The following is a 16,998-nucleotide window of genomic DNA, read 5'->3' as shown; positions in this document are numbered from 1 at the left end:
ATTGGGCAAATGAAACTGAGTTATTTTGCTTCCCAATACTCACTGTTTCTATCTGTAAAATGGGAATAAGACCTGTTTCACAAGGTTGTTGCGGGGATGAGCAAATCCTTGATACGTGCTTAGCAAAATGATTGCCACTTGATAAGAGCTCCATGCATCGTAGCCATTGGGAGAGTCATCATTAGTACACATCTACTGGTTGACCACTAGGTGCCCTGTGCTGAGGATATAAAATGAATAAGGAATGGTATCTGCCATCAGTGAACTCCCAGCCTGATTGGGGAGACAGATGCAGTAACAGAAATTAACAGGCTGTTTTACCAGTAAGTGGGATTAGGAACACAGGGGTAGACACCTAACCCAGACTGGGGTGGAGGGGCTAGATCAGTGAGGAAGGAATCAACAGAAGTGATACTGGGGGATCATGAGCTCTAAAAACAAAAACAAATTCAGAATCTTGAAGGCCTATGCCCAAATCCTGCCTTAAATATTTCCAACATACTTCAGCATTTCCTTTTTTCTAGCTGTATTATTGACTTTCATTATTCCTTGACTTCCATGAGCATACTGCTTTACAATTTACCAAGGGCTTCCACACACCATGTAATGGTTTTATTCGATTCTCCCAACTTCCCTGTGAGGCAGATAAAGCAGGTAAAATAAAATTCAGTTTACAGGTGAGGAAATTGCGGCTCAGAGAAACCACACAGCTTCTGTGTGATATCAGCTAGATGTGGCCCCCATTAAGTCTGATGCCTTCCCATTCCCATAGTCTGTACGCCTCATGAACAAACCAGTAGCCCACCACCTCTGCACCTTTGCCACACTATTTCCTTCACCTGAAATGTCCTCCCCATCCTCTTTGTCTGAATCTTTCTCTTCTCTGAAGTCGCTACTCTAACCCTAACTCCCCTGGGGAGTCTTTCCCTGTCCACACAGCTGGCAGGAGTCTCTTGAACTCCAAGAAGACTCACTGTCTAGGCTGTAATAGGACATTGACATCCTCTGGCAGAAGCTTTTGGTCTTTTTCATGTGCCTGTGTCTGCCTTCCCTACCTGGCTGCGAGCCTCTGGAGGGAGAGTACTTTGTTAATCTCTGTAATTGACATACAGTAGATGTTCAGTAAATGCCTGTTGATTAAGTGAATGGCATCAAGGTTGTTAGCCAAGTTTCCTTTTAGGCTGATGGGAACATACTTGCAGGAGAAGCAGAAGAGCTTTTATTAGGCAATGAGGTCCTGAAGGTGGAAGTGAGATGGAGCGTCAGTGAGCACAGAGTCTGCCAGCAAAGCACATGTATAACAACTATACAGATTGGAAAGTTCCAAACAGAGTAAGACACGTGTAATGGGAGAACCCAGGTGGTAGATGGAGGGGATGGAAGCACCGACAGAGGGAAGGGGCAGTGGGGAGATCTGAAGAAGGTCATGGAGCGTGAGAAGGAACTGACCAGGAAAACAAGGGGTGGCAAGGCAGAGTGTAGACAGGGGCTCCCAGGTCTACAGAAGGAATAAAAACCAAAAACAACCCAGAGTCATGAAAAGACATGAAATGGATCTGAAGATAATATGGGATATTGTTTAAGTGCCATCCTGAAGTCCAAATAGATTCTGCCTCCGCAATGGATGGATGGATGGATGGATGGATGGATGGATGGATGGATGGATGGATGATACGAACATCCACTCAGAATAAAGAGGAAACATAAGTCAAAGATAAACTCATGACTCTGAATACTAGAATTGTTCATATTGATAACTATGTGTTGACAAAAGCAAGGTAAATTTATTCTTTAATAATCAGGAACCAAAGGTTAGCAATTTAAAAATTACTCTTTTTTTTTTTTCACACACACACACACACTGTATTTTATTTTTACAAGAGATAAATAAATATTTAAATATTTAAATAAATAAAAAGATAAATATTTATCTCTTGTAAAAATTACTCTTAATCCCCCCATCCATATATAACCACTGCTAATATACTGGTGTAGGTCTTTCCAGTCTTTCTTTTATGTCTCTCTTATCCATCTGTCTGTCCATCTAACTATATACCTACTTTCCTCCATATCTACCTATGATCCTTCTATTTATTCATCCATCAATCCATCTAGTCTTTACTAAAACAAAAATAGGCTCATCTGGCACTTTACATTTTGTAACTTAATTTTCTAACCAATTTATTATAAGAATCCAGTTATGTCTACCTATTTTTAACTCAGATTCTAGTAGGTGCATAATATTCCTGTGGAAAGTACCAGAGTTGATACTACAATTCCCTACTTGTTTTTGCCATTATCAAAGATACTTCAGTGAACGTGGGTACTCTTTTTTTTTTTAACACCTTTATTGGAGTATAATTGCTTTACAATGGTGTGTTAGTTTCTGCTGTATAACAAAGTGAATCAGCTATACATATACATATATCTCCACTTCTCCTCCCTCTTGGTCCAAAGTTCCAGCACAGAGGCTTTCTCTAAAGCTGATGGGGTTCTGGCTTGATTGAGCAAAGCTTGAACTTGATACAGGGACGGGTTTAATCCTCTGACATAAATCACCTGTCTCCTGGAGTGACACCCCTTCATCTTCTCTGGATTTGTCTCTGCAGCCGCCAGGCAGGGTGGAGGGACCTCTGCCGCAGCACAGGTACATTAATGCAGCCATCGGCAATCGCAGGCCGTCTCCAGCTGATACGGTTTGACGGCACCAGCCCTTCTGGCACCTTCACAGCTCTGGTGATTCAGAGCTGTCAATTAACACAGCTGCAAGAAAATGTCAATGATGGATTTATGGTGTGTGGCAGTGACTTCATGACCCATAGATGGAAAAGCAGATGCCTTTGAAATAAGACTAGTCAATTTGGCAAGAGGAGGAGAGAGAGACCTACCTTATATAGTAAAACAGCACCCATTCTGCTACTTCCTTGAAGTTCAAGAATTCAATGGCTCCACACAACTTCCAGGAAAAATACCAAACTTTTTAGTCAAGCAAAGAGGTAAGTAATGTGGTAGAAAGAGGATGGGCTTGAAAGTCAGAAGTCATAAATTCTAGCTCAGTTCTGCTCCCCACTAGCTGTGTGGCCTGGGCAACTGGCTCTCCTCTTGGGTTTAGCTTTCTCCATATATAAATGATCATACATAGAAGATGTCTGAGTGAGTAAATGAGTCAGTAAAAAGTCATGCATCATTTGAAAATCACTTACTGAGGGAATCTGATGTGCAGAGGGTACACAGTTGAGCTAGATAAACCAACCCCTGACTTTGGAACTTGTATTCTCAGGGGGTGGGTACTCGGGGGTCAGAACATAAAATAAATAGACTGTCAAATAATGATTAAGTGCTCTGTTGAAGACAAAGCAGAGGAATGGTAGAGACCAGCTGGGTTGGGTTGGGTTGGGTGGTCTGATGATGGTGACTGGGTAGGTAAGGCTGGAATGAGAAGATAGAGAAAGCCACAGGTAGAGCTGGGGAGGAACAATCCAACCTGAGGGAACCACTATACAAGGCATATATGTGAGCTCGGTGTTCCATTAATTAAACACATATTTACTGTGTATCCCTCTGCTCTACCACAGGAATGGGAGGATGAACAGGAAACCCACAGGCTCTGCCCTCACTGCACTTGGAGTGAAGTGGAAGAAAAGGACTATTTATTAAACAGGTGATTGTGACACAGACTGATGGATGAGCACCAGGAGGATGAGCCGGAACTTGGGGTACTTCTGGGAAAATATGACAGGAGCCTCTAAGCTAGCCTGGGAAAGCTGGGAAGGCTTCCTTGAGGAGGTGCCACTGAAGCGGAGTTCAGATCAAGCAACATCAAAGCAAAACAAAACAAGCCAGCATGGAATTTGAATTTGAATTTGAACCGACCATTGGTCGACCTGCCCATGCCCACTCTTTGACTGGCCACATTGGGATTCTGCTGGACCCAAAGTGATGTTGCAGAAAGTCTTTATTCATTTGGAAGAAGCCCAGGACATCACAGGAAAAATACATGAGATTCGTTAAAGCATCAATAAAACATTCACGCTGTCACATTATCACTTATCGCAGGGCTTCTCAAACTTGGGCTCACATCAGAATCCCCCTAGTGGACTTGGTTAAACAGAGTGCTGGCCCTGTGCTACCCCCTGGTTTCTGATTCAGGATGCTTGTGTGGGGTCTGAGAATGTGCATGTCTAATAAGTTCCCAGGTGATGGAGCTGCTGCTGGTCTGAGGACCATACTTTGAGAATAACTGACTTCGAAGGGGTGCTTGAGTCTCTGGGTAGGACTTTTAGGGCCATGGGAGTGTTTTCTAAAACTTCCTCAAAGCTGATGAAGGAGAAAAGAAAGAGCAGAGCTGGGTACAGGAGCTCCCAGGCCAGGACATCTGGGACCCTTCCAGAAGGATCCTCTCCAGCCTGGTTTCCCCTTCAGACTTCTTGTAGCCAGTGGATCCCAAACAACAATACTTACCCTTGCTTTGGCATTTGTGTTCTAACATGTAAATGCACTTAGAATTTTTCTTCTTTTCTGAGAGAAAGGTAGCAGGGCTTTGCCAAACCAAATACACATACTCGAACACACATTTCAGCTTGGCCTCTTGGATAGTTTACCCTCAGTTCTTTTTCTCTCTCCCAAAGTCCATATTAATTCTCTGCTGGGTCAACTCCCAAAGATGTTGCTGTCATAGCCTCTGGGCTCTGGACAATGTCCAGACAAACCTGCTGGGCAGCGTGTGAGGGGAATAGAGCAGAGCAAGTCCCGGCTTTGCAGACACCTCACTCTGGTTCTGAATTCCTGACCAACCACGTAGCAATGACCCTTCATGGGAGCTGCCTAACCTCTCTAAGCCTTCGTAGAATGGTTGGGGAGGGGGAATAGCTCCACAGGATTGTTGGGATCTTGGCCAGAGATGATGGATGTTAAGCCTGGGGGCATAGGAGGCTCCCAGCAGGTTAGGGACTCACAGCATTCTGTCATGTAAAGTGGTGCTGGACACAGAATTGCTGGCTCCAGGTCCATCACCCTCTCCCACATGGCTTCCAAAACACACAAGAGCGGCTGGAGGGGCCATCGCTCAGTGCTTACTAGCCCACCTCTGGCATATTTCCAGGCCCTTGACATCTTTTGCCTGGATTATTATTTTTTTATGAGTTAATTTTTTATAGCTTTTTTTCAGTTTTTAACATTATTTATTTATTTATTTATTTATTTATGGCTGCGTTGGGTCTTCCTTGCCGTGTGTGGGCTTTTCTCTAGTTGCAGCGAGCAGGGGTTACTCTTCGTTGTGGTGCACGGACTTCTCATTGCAGTGGCTTCTCTTGTTGTGGAGCACGGGCTCTAGGTGCGCAGGCTTCAGTAGTTGTGGCACACAGGCTCAGTAGTTATGGCTTGTGGGCTCTGGAGCACAGGCTCAGTAGCTGGGTGCACAGGCTGAGTTGCTCTGCAGCCTATGGGATCTTCCCAGACCAGGGCTCAAACCCGTGTCCCCTGCATTGGCAGGTGGATTCTTAACCACTGCGCCACCAGGGATGTCTGGCCTGGATTATTGCAATGGCCTGTAAATGACTTCTCTGCCTCCAGAGTGCACCTAAAATCCCTCTTATGCCTCATCCAAGGGAACTTTTGTAAAGCAGAGGCCTGATCATACCTCCAAAAACTCTTCAGAGTCTCTCCGCCGTCCAGAGCAGGGACCATGTCCTCAGCGCCTACAGATGGCAGTAGGAAATAAAAGTGAGTGCCGGGACCATGGGTAGGCAACAGGGAGCAGTGGGGATTATGGTGAACTGAAGCATAGCTGTCCAAAGGCATTCAAACTCAGAATTCTGTAAAATCCTCCATGGGCCAAGTACAGCTTGTCCTGGCACTGAGTGTAGCCTTGGATTACCAGTGTGTGAGAGCTCACCTGGTGTATGAAGTCCAAGCTCCTTAGCCTGGCTTACAAGGATCAGCATCCTCCTCCTTGCTCTGCCCTGACTTGAAATTCATACAACTGTCCAACTGTTCGCAGTTCCTCCACATGTGCTGGTCCTTAGCTCTGTACTTTGATCAAGGCTAGAATGCTTTTCCCCTACTCTTCACGTGGCAAAGTCCTGCTCATTGCTTAGAACTCAATGCAGGCAACACCTCCTCCAGGAAGTCTTCTTTTCATTCACTCCTGGTTCTGCCAGATGGGTTATGCACCTTTTCCTGGTGCCCCAATGATATGTGGCTTTTTTCCATCGTTATACTCATCACATGGTACTACAATTGTCTCTTTTGCATCTGCCTCTCCTGCTAAGGTGTAAACTCCTAAGATTAGGGACCAAGTGTGATTCACCTTTGTGCCTAATGAAAAGAAGCTGTTCACTCATTGTTTAATAAATGAATGATGGGAGGCAGGTGGTCTCCACAGCAGTGAGAAGTCTGAACAGTGGCACAAAGGGTGCACCCATTAGCAACAGGCAGAAATTGGGAGAGGCACAGGACTGGTCATCCCTCTCTCCCTTCCCAGGATGAACATCACAGGAATGAGTATAGAACAATGAAAGTAACAGAACTGAAGTGCAAGAATGTTCTTGACTTTATCTCTCAAACACTAAAGACTGTGTCCTCTTATTGCTGATTTAAATTCCCAAGAGAAAATCTGATTGTCCAGTTAAATCCCTTTAGGCCCCATGGGACAGCTGCCCACACCAGACTAGCCCAAGATGCTGGCCAGGCTGCATGTTGGCTGCCTATGGTCAGGGGTCCTTCTTTGGTCCAATTGGGGCAGGATCATATGCAAGAAAACATGGCACCTTCCATGGATAGAACCTCTCCGAAGGGACTTTGAGTGTGGCAGGTGAGTTCTCTAGCTTGGGTGGTACAGGGTTCAGGACTGAGACTAGGGTGAAGCAAATGAGGTACCTAGGGTGCAAAATTTCAGGAGCGGTCACTCAGGGTCATGTAGGTGCCTCACTCACCTCGCTCTAATCCTAGTCCTGATGGGTCTGATTTTCTGCATGACTTCAGGAATTCCCTGTCTCTGATCTTCAGTTTCTTCATCTGTAAAATCAAGAGGTCAAACTATTTGGCCTGTTAGGTTCTTTTTGGTTTTAGGACTCCTTTATACTCCCCCAGCTTTGGGGACAGCTCACCTTCCCCCATCTTACCCACTGGACTTTCCCCCTTTGTCTGAGGGACCTGATCATCTCTTGATTAGCTGCCCTGGCCAAGCCTGGCTTGATGTCCAAGGGTCCAGCTCACAAGCCACTTAGCAAAGGCAGTCATGAAAGAAAACATAACATCTGTTCTGGGCTTTCATGGAGGACATGCTTCACATTCTTCCCCTCAAAGCAAAATGGATCAGCCTTGACCTGGGGTCAACCAGGGAGAAGTAATCCTCAGGGGGTAGGGTGCCATTCGGTGCTCAGATGAAGTCATTTACCACATGGTCGTTGGTAGCCCTGAGGAATGAAAGGTATTTGCCTTCCCTATTAATCATTCAAAAAAGTTTGTGAACATCTTGGGTCAAATTGACAGTTTGCATCTTGCACACAAAGGGGCCTAAGGTTTGACTCCCACTTAGTAAAAGTCCATGTAGGTTTGTTCCTCTGAGGATAAGCCAGAGGACCACAGAGATAGGAAGGGGAGATAATGGGAAGGCGGGGAGAGGAGGCAAGAAGGTGTTATTCATCTAGTCCAATCTCAGACCCAATGCTTGAACCCAAACTAAGAGGGTTCCATCAGTCATCCTCCTCCAAAGACAGCTCATTTCACTGACGGATGGCAAATGTTATTAGAAATATCTTTTATAATGATGAGCCAAAGTATATCTCCTTGACACATCCATATATTAGTCAGTATGGAAGAGGAACAAGTCAATTTCTCACCCAAATAGTTGCCCTTAAAGCATTTGAAAACACATCCTACTTGAATCTCCTATTCCCCATGCAAAAAAAAAAAAAAAAAAATCCCTAGTTCTTTCAGTCCATCCTTATACAATAATTCCAGGCACCCATCCCCTCTGGCTCATCCTGATCCCCCTCTTCTGGGATCATAGTGTATTGGTGACCTTCACACAGTGTGGGATCAGACCACACATGGTTGTGCAAGTGTGCAGAGCAGATCAATCATCTCAACACACAGATGCCATTGGGTGATGACAGAGCCAGGAAAGAGTCCAGTTCTATTGATTCCCAGGTACCTGGGGCAGATGGAAAGACACCAGTAAACCAGCGAGAGAGGGGACTAGCCTTTGCAACATGCAAATAGTTGCATGGAATTTGTCATGTGGGTACCATCCCTGGGGGCTCCCGTGGACCACACATCTACACAAAGCCAGCACGCCCATAGATACAGAATCCAGATCTGAGCAACCAGATGTGCTATCAGCCAATCAAACAGGTAACAATTCCATGGCTAATGTTAAAAAACCGATAATACAGTGTAAAGGGAAGGCCTGGATGAAGACTCACACCTCTTTGATGTATATCCGTGTTGCCTAAACTCTCTTCTTTCCTTGATTACTAACAACCATGGAGATGCTCGGTTCCCTTTATACTACATTTCCAAGAAGCTCATACAATGTGTCAGCTCAGTTTCCCTGGCTTCCCTTATTCCAAAATTCTGGAACAATTATTCCCTCATTTCATATGGTACCAGATTTTTCATTCTGCTTTTAATGATGCTGTGATTTCTTCTTTAAGGTATATATTAGTTCCATGAATATTGCACAGTATTACTATGGTAATGGAAAGGACACTATTCTTGACTTATCCCAGTGGTTTCAGCTGCTACGTACAATGACATCTCCCAAACTTTTACCCTGAGCTATACCCTAAATCATGCACTACATCTTTCCAATGGTACCTCTCCCTTTGGGGGTCCCACAGGTACTTGAAATTCATCATCTCTCCTCCCCACCCAGACTCTGAATAATCTACCATGATTAATGGTCCTGTGATCACTGCCAATCAGAGCACTGTGCTGCTGAGAGAGGAAATTCACATTTCTTGAGCATCCACTGCGAAGCTTAACAACTGTGAGGTACAAATATTATCTTTATTTTATAGAGAAGGAGACTGAGGTACACTGTCTTCTGCCCCACGTTTGATCCTTTAACAAATGCAGTGGGCTCTGCTTTCAAAGTACATCCAGAATTCTAGTGCATCATACACATTTGAAGAATAACTATCTTGTTTCCAGCAACCATCATCTCCTGCTGTGGTTATTGCAATAGCCCCTAACTAGGTCTCTCTGCTTCCATGTTTGTTCCTCTAAAACTGAACTTTGTAAAGTCTCCAGAGAGAAGTCTTCATGTGATTCAGATAAACTCCCTGCTAAATTTCCATCTCACTTAAAATGATGTTCTTCTCATTGTCCTAGAGGACCTATGTAATCTGCCTCCAGTTCCTCTTGGAACTCACCTCCAACTGCGATTTCTCCCTCTCCCTGTGCTCCATCACATGGGCCTCCTGGAACTGCCACAAGCACATCAAGACACTCTTGCCAGAGGGCACTTGTACTTGTTTTTCTCTCCATCTGGATACACCTCCTCCAGATAGCCACATGGTTTCTCCCTCATTTCCTTCAGCATCCCGCTTAAATAGGACTGTATTCCCTGACCACCCTATGCATCATCTTCATACTCTCCCTTCTCCTCTCCTCACGTGCTCATTTTCTTTTTCTTCCTGACACATCTACAGCCAACATATATATTCAATTTTTATTTGTTTGTTATCCAGCTCCTCTCACGAGAATATAAGCCTCATAAACTTTTATTCTTGTGACAAAATCTATTTTATCTTACATCAGGGGTCCCCAACCCCCGGGTCATGGGCTGGTAGTGGTCTGTGGCCTGTTAGGAACCGGGCTGCACAGCAGGAGGTGAGCGGTGGGCAAGCGAGCGAAGCTTCATCTGTATTTACAGCCGCTTCCCATCGCTCACATTACTGCCTGAGCTCCACTTCTTGTCAGATCAGCGGCAGCGTTAGATTCTCATAGGAGCTCGAGCCCTACTGTGAACTGCACACGTGAGGGATCTAGGTTGCGCACTACTTATGAAAATCTAATGCCTGATGATCTGAGGTGGAGCTGAGGTGTTGATGCTAGTGCTGGGGAGCGGCTGTAAATACAGATTATCATCAGCAGAGAGGTTTGACTGCACAGAGACTATAATAAATCAATTGCTTGCAGACTCATATCAAAACCCTATCAGTGAGTGGCAAGTGAAAACAAGCTCAGGGCTCCCACTGATTCTGCATTATGGTGAGTTGTATAACTACTTCATTATGTATTACAATGTAATAATAATAGAAATAAAGTGCACAGTAAACGTAATGCACTTAAATCATCCTGAAACCATCCCCCTCCCTGCCCCAGTCCGTGGAAAAATTGTCTTCCATGAAACTGGTCCCTAGTGCCAAAAAGGTTGGGGACCACTATATTACATCTAGTAGGCGCTCAATAAATAGCCAGTGAAAGAATGACTAAGAGGCAACTGGTAAAATAGGGAGGACCCGAGATGGTATGGGATTCAGAGACCATCACCTACAAGAATTATTGGGAAGGAGGAAGAAAATATGACCTGGAAGGATAGCACAAGGAAGGGAGTCATGAGGACTGACTTCAACTATTTGAAAGGCTGTCATGCAGAGTAGAAGATTTATTCTGAATTTTCCATAAGGTAAAACTAATACTACTGAGTAGCTCGCCAGGTGGACAAAAGCGGTGTGGCAGGCATTCAAGACAGAGAATTATTTGAGCACTGGGTTGATGCTGAGACATGGAAGGACATGGCTTGTTTGCTGAATACCAGTTAGTCATGTGTAGCTGGAGGGGAGGGGTGGTGGATGAGGCCACAGAGATAAACTGGGTGGGCTATGTAAATATGTCATGTCACGAGTTTTGACTTTTATTGTATTTATTTATTAATTTATGTAAACATCATATGCTCCCCATTTAATGAGCACACATTCTGTTCTAGGCTCTCTACTGGGTCATGGGGATGAAAAGAATGGAATATAAAATCTCTGTCCTTAAAAGATAGTAATGGGCATTAATTAAGTTCCTAACGGCCTCTGCACATAACAGGTGCTCAAAAAATACTGAATCCCTGAATGCAGGCTAAATTTTTCTAGTTAACACTTAAAACAATCCTATGAAGCAAACGAAATTTTACCCATTTTATAGGTCAGGAAACAAAAATTTAGAGAAGTTTTCTGTCCCATCTCTATAGAGTTGGTTAAATTTTGAGCCATCATTTAAACCCAGCTCTGTCTGGCATCAAAAATTTTTCCTTTTTTGCATTATGTCCTCTTGTCACCTCAGAGGAGCTCAGACTCTCATAAATGCCTTCATAGACCAGGGAAGTACAAAGAGGAGGGATGGATCTACTATATACATGCAGGAGAGTTTTGAGGGGGACCCTGAAAAATGAGTGAGACTCTTTAATCTCCTTGCCCAAATAGTTAACAAGTACCTAGAATGTTCCCAGAACTGCCTTGCTACCAAATCCTGGGAAGCAAGGGTCACCAAGATTGAATGTTCCAGCCTTAAGTTGTACAGTCTGGGGTTAGAACACCAGCTTTCCCCTTGATTAGCTCTGTGACCCTGGGCTATCACTCTTGTTAACTCTCAGTTTCCTCATCCATAAAATGGATATTAAAAATTGTACATCCTGGGACATCACTACAGATCCTATGGCTATTATAGGGAAATAAAGGAGTACTATGAACAACTCTATACCTACAAATTCGACAACCTAGATGAAATTAACCAATTCCATGAAAGACACAATTTGCCAAAACTCACACAAGAAGAAAGATAACCTGAACAGGCCTATGTCTATTAAAAAAATTGATTCAATAATTAATAACCTTCCAAAACAGAAAGCACCAGGCCCAGATGGGTTCAGTGGTAAATTCTACCAAACATTTTAAATAAATTTTACTAAATCTCTGCAATCTCTTTCAGAGGATAGACGCCGAAGGCATACTTCCTAACTTACTCTATGAGGCTAGCATTACCCCAATACCAAAAACAGACAGACATTATGAGAAAAGAAACATACAGACCAATATCTCTCATGAACATAGATGCAAAAGTCTTCAAAATATTAGCAAATTAAATCCAACAATATATAAAAAGAATTATGCACACAACCAAGTGGGATTTATCCCAGGTAAGTAAGGCTGGTTGAACATTAGAAAATCAATTCATGTAATCCATTACATCAACAAGCTAAAAAAGAAAAATCACTTGATCATATGATCATATCAATAGATGCAGAAAATACATATGACAAAATCCAACAACATTCATGATAAAAACTCATAGTGAATTATGAATAAAGGAGAACTTCCTCGACTTGATAAAGAATATCTACGAAAATCCCACAGCTAATATCACACACGATGAGAAACTCAAAGCTTTCACACTAAGGTCAGGTACAAGACAAGGATGCCCCTCTCACCACTCCTTTTCACCATCATACTGGAAGTTCTAGCTAATGCACTAAGACAAGAAAGGAAAAGAAAATAACAGGTATGCAGACTGGGAAGGAAGAATAAAACTGTGTTTGTCTGCAGATGACATGATCATCTAAGAAAATCTGAATTAGCAAAAATCTCCTGGAACTAATAAGTGATTATTACCAGGTTGAAGGATACAGGTCAATATATAAAGGTCAATTGCTTTCCCACAAACCAGCAATGAACAACTGGAATTTGAAAGTAAAAATACAATACCATATACATTAGCACCCAAAAAAATGAAATACTTAGGTACAAATCTAACAAAATATGGATGAAATTTATGTGATTAAAACTACAGATCTCTGATAAAAGATATTAAAGAAAAACCAAATATATGCATAGGAAGAATCAGTATTATCAAAATACTGGTAAGTATCAAGTTCTTCACAACTTGATCTGTAGGTTCAATCTAATCCCAATCAAAATCCCAGCAAGTTATTTTGTGGATATTGTCAAACTAATTCTAAAGTTTATATGCAGAGACAAAAGGCCCCAAATAGCCAACACAATATGGAAGGAGAAGAGCAAAGCTGGAGGACTAAAACTACCCAACTTCAAGACTTATTATATAAAGCTACAGTAATCAAGACGGTGTGGTACTGGTGAAAGAATAGACAAATAGATCGGTGGACAGAGTAGAGAGCCCGGAAATAGACCCACATAAATATAGTGAACTTATCTTTGACAAAAGAACAAAGGCGATACAATGGAGCAAATTTAGTCTTTTATACAAATGGTGCTGGACCAATTAGATGAACATATGCAAAAAAAAAAAAAAAAAAAGAACCTAGATGCAGACCTTATACCCTTCACAAAAATTAACTCAAAATGGATCACAGACCTATACGTAAAACTTAAAAGTATAAAACATAGAAGATAACATAGGAAAAAAACCTAGGTGTGGGTATGATAATGCCTTTTTAGACATAACACCAAAGACATGAACCATGAAAGAAATTATCATTAAGCTGCACTTCATTAGAATTAAAAACTTCTGCTCTGTGAAAGAAATGTCAAGAAAAGGAGAAGATAAGCCATGACTAGGAGAAAATATTTGCAGAAGACACATCTGATAAAGGACTGTTATCCAAAATATATAAAGAAATCTTAAAATTCAATGACAAGAAAACAAACAACCTGTTTAAAAAATTAGCTAAGAACTTAACAGATACCTCACCAAGGAAGACATATAGATGGCAAATAAGCATATGAAAAGATGCTCCACATCATATGTCAACAAGGAAATGCAAATTAAAGCAGTGATATACCACTACATACCTATTAGAATGGCCAAAATCCTGAACACTGACAACACCAAGTGCTGATGAGGATGTGGAGCAACAGGAACTCTCATTCACTGCTGGTGAACCTGCAAAATAGTACAGTCACTTTGGAAGACAGTTTGGCAGTTTCTTACAAAACTAAATACATTTAGCAATAACAGTCGTTGAAAACTTATGTCCAAACAAAAACCTGCACAGAGATGTTTATAGCAGCTTTATTTATAATTGCCAAAACTTGGAAGCAACCAAGGTGAATGGATAAATAAACTGTGGTACATCTAGACAATGAAATATTATTCAGTGCTAAAAATAAATGAACTATCAAGCCATGAAAGGAAACTTAAATGCATAATACTATGTGAAAGAAGCCAATCTTAAAAGGCTATATACTGTATGATTCCAACTATACGACATTCTGGAAAAGGCAAAACTATGGAGACAGTAAAAAGATTAGTGGTTGCCAGAAGTTGGGAGGGGGCGGGGAGGATGAATAGGTAGAGCACAGAGGATTTTTAAGGCAGAGAAAGTACTATGTATAATGTTACAATGATGGATATATGTCATTACACATTTGTCCAAAGCCATAGAATACAGTACCAAGGGTAAACTATGGATTTGGGGGTAATTATGATGTGTCAGTGTAGGTTCATCAGCTAAAACAAACATACTGCTCTGGTGGAGGACGTGCATAATGGGGGAGGCTGTGCATGTGTAGGGGCAGGGGTGACGTAAGACATCTCAGTACCGTCCCTTAGTTCTGCCGTGAACCTTAAACTGCTCTAAGAAAATAAAATCTTAATGAAAAAAATGTACCTCTCATAGGAGGTCATTAGGGAATTCAGTGACATAAATCATGTAGAATATTTAGCACAATTCCTGGCACAAAATAAGCAATCACTGACTCTCAGCCATGGGATAATGAAGGTAATGATGATGAGGGTATTCTGGCTCCAGCTGACAAAGCCAAGGACACGTCTGGCTAATAACATCAGCTTAGAGGCTTCTAATCTGAAAATATTCAGAATAAAGCTGGGAACCCGTTCTTCACAGCCCCACAGTGAGAAGTGCTGTACCTTAGGTAGGGCAAGGAGGAAGATAAATTGCTCTTCAGCCCACAGTGCTATAAAACCCAAGAAAAGTTTGTTTTTGTTCTAAATCCTTTTTAAATTAATTCTTTTAAGGAAATAGTATGACATTTGCCTGGGGTCTAATCAGAATGCCTATAGATTTATATATTCGAGAACGTTAATACAAAACACTTTTCAAAATTCCCTTTGCTTTGGGGATGCTGATCTGCATTTTGTGTAAGTCTCGGCTGTGCTCTAGGCGGCTGCTCTAATATTTCTGCTGAGGCAGGCAGGGTCCACCCACCCAAATGCATTTCATCTAAGTGTGATTTGGTCTGGGACATCTCGGTAATCAGGCAAGACAAAGCAGATTGAAAGCATGTGAGCAGCCAGTTTCCCAATGAGCTGAAACAGGCTCTGTTGATAGAAACCACTCCACACAGGGCACGGGTGGGATGTGGTGAGGGAGAGGGAGAGAGGGAAGCCCGAGGTCAGGTTGTGATGAGGAGGTAGGAGTTTGGTCAAGCCCGGGGTCTGTCTGGGATGCCAGCCATGAGAAAGCAAGCTTCAGCACAGCTGTCTCAGATATGGAGTAACCCCACATATTTATATTTCAAAACTCATTTCCTAGGGGGGATTTTTGGGAATTCACAACATGTTGTTAAGGTCAGAAAATCCTTGGGCCTTGGTATTCTTCTCCCAGGACTCTATAATATTCAGTATGAGGAAAACCCAAGAAATGACCCACTCTGACTTGAGAATCTAATATGTGCTTTTCTTAATTTTCCTCTAATTATCACAGAAGAGATTACTAAGTTTCAGAGAGGAGCAGTAATTAGTGTTTGAAGACCCAAATGTCCTAGAAGGGCCCTGGGAATCTACTGGGGAGGAGAGAAGGAGGGAGATCTCCGTTTATGTCACCTTCTAAGTTGTGAGCAGGGCACTGGAAACTGAGACAGGAACGTGGGCAGCCAGTGAGCAAGCCCTGTTCCAGATCATTCTGGGGAGTTTCGCTTCAGTTCAGAGGGCTGTTCCAGGTTCCCTCAGGGGTGATTTTGGAGACCCCACAGGACTTCCCAACTGAGATAAGGAAGGAGAGGTCATCCTTATTCCCTTGAAAATGATTCCGCCAAGCCCATCACGTCAACCTTCTGGACCAGTGAGCAAAAGAATAATAATACACATTCAGTCTTCTAAAGGGAAAGTGTCATCACTTATCCTCATTTTTATTGTACTGGAAGTAGGTTTGCCAGATAAAATATAGGATGCCCAGTTAAATTTGAATTTCAAATAATGAAAAAGTTTTTGGTATAAGTATGTCCCAAATATTGCATGGGATAGACTTATACTTAAAAAATTATTTACTTTTTATTAGAAATTCGAATTTAACCAGGTATCCTGTATTTTTATTTGCTTAATCTGGCAACTCCTTCCACAAGTCACTAGATAACTTCTTACAAGTGTCCCCTTGCAGGGGGTGGGAGGTAGCAGGACATAGCACAACTTGCTATGGAGATGGGGATGATGATAAAATATGCCACTGAGGGGTAGTCAGCCTCCTGTCACTGAGACTTCACTTGGTAGTTCCCATACCTTCCCTGTACCCTTAACCCCTCACTCTTCAGCTCCTGGGGAAAACAGCATGGACCCTGAGCCAACTGCTTGGGTTTGAACCCTGGTTCCACAAATTGTTAGCTGTATGACCTTATATTAAGTAACGTAACCTCTCTGTGTGTTTCTAGGTTTCTCATTTATGAAATGGAAACAATAATAGCAGTTCCCTTAAAAAGTTGTTTTGAAGCTTAAAAGTACTTAGATCAGTTCTTGGCCCATGGGAAGAAATAAATGTTAATCATTATCATTCTTCTTCTTCTTATTCCTCGGTAACTGTATATAAAAGGAGTTGGGCTGGTGAACATCCTGTGGTCACGTCAAAGCTGGGGCAGAATTTTGGATCACAGAAGACTTTGTAGAACCACTGTAGTTCAGAGAAGACAAAGGCTTTGTGGACATTTAGTGCCATCCTCTTGTTTTACAGGTGAAGAGAAAACTCAAGGCAGAGAGGACAAATGGCTGGCTCCAAGCTTCACAGGTGGTTGATGGTAAGGTCTTGGGTGAAAAGGCAGATATAGATCAAAAGAAACTAAAGGAATTGAGCTAATG

General features: G+C 42.4%; 1 protein-coding gene across 2 annotated transcripts in view; it reads right to left on the bottom strand.

The window, feature by feature from the left end:
- Nucleotides 1-1,944: 1,944 nt before the first annotated feature.
- Nucleotides 1,945-16,998, bottom strand: part of LOC309640986 (uncharacterized protein) — a 239,909-nt gene continuing 224,855 nt past the window's right edge. The window contains exons 8-9 of one of the 2 annotated variants that reach the window (XM_082420495.1): nt 6,933-13,854; nt 1,945-2,956 (exon numbers count right to left, since the gene is read on the bottom strand). The gene's annotated coding sequence lies outside the window, so the exon portion shown is untranslated. Of the gene's footprint in view, nt 2,957-5,645; nt 13,855-16,998 lie in introns of those variants that run through there. The other variant, XR_014252478.1, reaches the window with a different exon arrangement.

This window comes from Balaenoptera physalus, assembly GCF_965194825.1.
Source record: "Balaenoptera physalus genome assembly, chromosome: 1".
NCBI lineage: Eukaryota > Metazoa > Chordata > Mammalia > Artiodactyla > Balaenopteridae > Balaenoptera > Balaenoptera physalus.
The sequence above is the reverse complement of the archived record's forward strand: the minus strand, read 5'-3'. Positions and strand labels throughout refer to the sequence as shown.